Raw genomic sequence first — 4,855 nt, 5'->3', positions numbered from 1 at the left:
GAAACAGGTCGATTGCTGGGATTTGTTGTTTCAAAAGCCGGCATTCGCGTCGATCCCTCGAAAGTCGAGGCTATCATCAAATTGCCTCCTCCTTCGAGTTTGCGCCAACTCCAAAGTTTGCAAGGGAAAGCGAACTTTTTACGCCGATTCATCCCAAACTACGCCGAGGTCACTAAAGGTTTTACACGGTTGTTGAAACAGAACGCACAATTCTTTTGGGACGAGATTGCCCAACAATCTTTTGATGCACTAAAACACGCGTTGACCCATGCACCGTTATTGCATCCTCCCAACTACAACCAGGACTACTTCTTATACCTCGCAGCTTCGCATTCCACCATTGGAATGGTGTTAGTTCAAGAAGATGAATTCAAGGCAGAGCATGTGATATATTATCTTAGTAGAACCTTAAATCCCACTGAGTTAAAATATTCGCATGTGGAGAAATTGGCCCTGGCAGCCGTTCAAGCTGTCCAGCGTTTTCGTCACTACATTCTTCTCCGCAAAACTACAGTTATTTCGGATTGCAACCCTATGATTTATATTTTGACAAAACAACTGCTAGGGGGCAAGTACTCTAAATGGATTGTCATCCTGCAAGAGTTCGACTTGGAGTTCGAGAAGTCCAAGTCTAAGAAATCTTTAGTTTTTGCGGAATTGATGTGTGATTTCCCGAGTGCTGACACAGAGACTGTGGCAGAGGAGTCCATTGCGGACGAATCTTTGTTTCTTATTAGCACTTTAGATCCGTGGTATGGGGATATAATCATCTATCTCCAAACCCAAACCTTTCGGCCTGAAGCTTCCAAGGAAGACCGTCGAAAAATTCGGTTTCAATCCCAGCAATACAGAATTATTGGAGATACACTTTATCGCCTGGGGGCAGACTTAGTTTTTCGACGTTGTTTAACTCACGAAGAGGCTGAGAGAGTTTTGAATGATTGTCACTCTGGAGCATGTGGCGGTCATATGTCTGGGTATGCCACAGCTCAGAAGGTGTTGCGCGCTGGCTATTTCTGGCCGTCTATGTTTAAAGATTGTATCCTTGCCGTCAGAAAATGCCACAACTGTCAAGTGTTTGATCGAAAGATGCGCGCTCCACCTGCTCCTCTCCACCCTATAATTGCCGCTGGTCCATTCGCCAAATGGGGCATTGACTTTATTACTTGTAACCCTCACTCGGCCGGGGGGCATGCGTATATCATCCTCGCGGTTGATTATTTTACTAAGTGGGCCGAGGCGATGCCTACATTCGACGCAAGCGGCAAGACAGCTGCAGTTTTCGTATTCAATCATATCATAACTAGGTTTGGTGTCCCACAAGCAATCATTACTGACCATGGGAGCCATTTTCGAAACGTCATGATGACTGAGCTTACAAGCCAGCTTGGTTTGCGCCACGATAGCTCTACTCCTTATTATCCGCAAGCCAACGGTTTGGTTGAGTCAATCAACAAAGTTCTAGTCATCATGATTCGACGGATCATTGGTATCCATCGAACGAATTGGCATAACATGTTATTTTCGGCGCTATGGGCATATCGAACTTCAGTGAAAAATTCAACAGGTTTCACCCCTTTCCAGCTAGTTTATGGCTTAGAAGCTGTGTTACCTATTGAATGCGAAATCCCATCACTTCAAATGGCTGTCGAATTACTTCCAGCTACTTCCGAAGAGGAGAAACGGTTATTATACTTGGCTAAATTAGATGAGACTCGACGTGACGCTACTTTAGCTATCGAGACTCACGCGAAACGAATGAAAGCTCAGTACGATAAAAATGTAACCCCTCGAAGTTTTTCGGAAGGAGACCTAGTACTATTATATGATCAAGCTAACGATAAGCTAGGTGCCGGAAAATTCGTTCCCATGTGGCATGGGCCCTACATTGTAAAGCGAAAGCTAGCAAAAGGGGCTTATGAGTTAGTTGATTTTGATGGGGACTCTTTGGGTAAACCCAGAAATGGACTTTACCTAAAGAGGTATTATGCTTAAAATGATGGGTATGGAGAAATTTTTAGATAGGTTAGATTTTCTTTCTAGCTAGCAAGTGTGTTAGTTTAGTCAGTGTGCTTAGCTTAGCGAGTGTGGTTTTCGTCATTATCCTGGCTTATCTTGGTTTTACTCTTGATATTGTAGATGTCGACGCCTCTCCAAACATACATTGGATTCGCTGATGGTGCTTGTCGTAGTACACGGAATATCTCTTCCGCAGCTTGGGTTATCTATTCGCCCTCTGACGAGTTAGTTTCTATGCATGGGGTAAGCCTCGGTCAAACAACGAATAACATTGCAGAATACAGTGCAGTGGTTGAATTATTATCCGAATCTATTTCATTTGGAATTCGACGTTTGATAGTGAGGTTAGATTCTGAACTTGTTGTATTACAGCTTAATAGAGTTTATGCCATTAGAAATCCTGTGTTATTAAGGTTGTTTTTGAGAGTGCGTCTCTTGGAACGTGAATTTGATTACATTGAATATCAACATATTCCAAGGTCTTTGAATACATTAGCAGATGCAATTGCTTCTCGAGTGTTGGACAGACATTTATAATAATCATGCAAGTAAATTTAAAAACATTTCATCATACATGTTAAACAAGATAAGCCGGTAATAGTGATATATATAGATAGAAGTGTGTCAAAAAATATATACATCGTCTTCGATCATAGGTTGAAAACACCTTATGATCGGCAAAATGATAGTACAAAAAGTCAAAAATGTCACATGTGACTACAAAAGTGACTAGTCAATCACTGGTGGTGCTCTCTGTACGACACCACTGCGCGGGCTACCTTACGCAAAAATCTCCTAAACGGTCCAGGGACCGCGACTACGAAGCGCTGAAGCCTGATAGGAATGTCATCCATAGTAGTCTCAGGTATATCTGCCGTGAGACGCTCTAGATCATGCTCCAACTCAGCTAGTACTTCTGCTGCCGCGTCCTGTGGGGCCGGTACCGGTGCAGCTGGATGTAGTCTATCATAAGGCCGGAGGTTGGCTGGACGCTGTGGACCAACATCTGCATTTTGAAAATTTTACTGTTAGTTTTGAGACGATATATATGAAAAATAAAAAAATACATAATTAGAAAACTTGTGAAAATAAAAGTACCTCTGTCGTCCCATTGTTCTCCCTGTGGAAGAACCATGTCCGGATCACCTCTGAAATCCATTCCGGCATACGGAAAGTCCTGTATCACAAAAAGCTGGCCCTCTAACCAGTCAAAGTAACTATCTGAGAATCGAACCACTGCCGCGCCCTCGTCAGGATGCCGGGCCATCACCGCAACCCATCGTATCAGCTTTGGCTCCCGAGGACCCAAGATATCAACAGTGAGTTGCTGAGGGATCAGCATTGGAACTCTCTCCAAGGCAAAGCTCACGACTATAGGCCCATATCCAAAAGTCTTTAGTCGTCCGTTCTTTGCCTTGGTCAGTTGGCTCTTCATATGAGCCGACACAGCTTCACACCAGTTGAAAATGGTGCCTTGGTAACAGTCAATTGCCATCCGCATTTGGGATCCGGAAGCAATGTGTAAAGCGGCCGCGCCGCAAATTCTGGTAACCGTGAACGCTATGACTTTGAGTTCCGGCAGAGTGATGTGTTTTATCTCTATGCCTTTTGAATGGTGAGTCCCAGGTGTGCACCAATCCTCGCGGAGATCATCAAGGGATTGGCCACCCGGCCTAGTCCCCGCAAGTTGAGTTGCTCACCTCTGTTTGGCAAGCCAGTGAGAAAGTATACATCCGAGGGCTCTATCTCGAGCTGGTGCCCTCCTATGTAAAAGCATTGTTCTTGAACGTTCCATCGCTCAACCAGCCATTCCAAGAATCTTACCTGGCCCCTCATGCCCGGTATGGTCCAATATTTGTATAATCCGCATGTTCTTAGGGCATCCAGAGAAGGTTGGTGATTTATTGCAGCTTCATCTTCCTCTACATGCTCTCTCTCTCTCCAGTCTAACATGATTAATGCCCTGCATATCAAAAAAGCAATTAGAAATTGATTTGAATTTTTTGGTGGTTTTTTGAGAGAGTTGGGGTTTTGAAATGCGCACTTCTCGGAAGACGCACCCCGGCTTTGTAGCACAGGGCGTCCGGACGCAGCTGGCCTGAAGGCGGGCTGCGTCCCCCGACCTTTTTCCCGTATGAGAAAAAGTCGGGGGACGCAGGTCACCCGAAGGGCACCTGCGTCCGCCGAGAGGCGCATTCCAAAACCAAAACCCCCCCAAAAAATGAAACTAAGACCTAAAAATTAATTCTAAACGGATAGAAATGCAGAGTAGGATGTGTAAAATACCTGGATGAAGCGGCGTTCGATTCCGACGGTCAGATTTTCCGCAGCAACCACGGGAAGTTTCTTGTCAAAAGCTCCTTTTTCAACCTCAACAGTGAAACGGTAAAAATGACATGGTAAAAGGTCTTTTTATAGGTTTTTTGGATGAATTAGTTCATTTTTTACCATGAAAAGTTGTTTTTCGATGTATTTTTGCCTATTTTAAACAGGTATGAGTAATGTGTCGCTTTTGTGCAGGACAAAGGGATTTCGAGGGAAATTGTAATTTTCACAAACAAAAATATCAGAGTCATCTTTTAAGCCCTTTTCTGACTCCTAAAACATGAAAAGATCGCCGAGTGTTTCTTTTTCACTCGTTAAAACGGAATTAAAAGACGGTCCCCTTTTAGCTCTTTTCTGACCGTAAAATCAGGAAAAGATTGCCGGGTTTTTGTCGTTTCAAACTCGATAAGGAAATAAAACGACGTGTCCTTGATCGCTTTTTACTTTTCAGGTCAACGACACTATTATGAAAGTACTCCTTGGTCGCAAGATCAAGCGGTTCCCCCAGGTA

The sequence above is a fragment of the Pinus tabuliformis genome, chromosome 7 (genome assembly GCF_031772625.1).
Source record: "Pinus tabuliformis cultivar Carrire ecotype Pingquan chromosome 7, CPIR1, whole genome shotgun sequence".
NCBI classification, from domain to species: Eukaryota; Viridiplantae; Streptophyta; class Pinopsida; order Pinales; family Pinaceae; genus Pinus; species Pinus tabuliformis.
Note: the sequence above shows the minus strand (reverse complement) of the source record.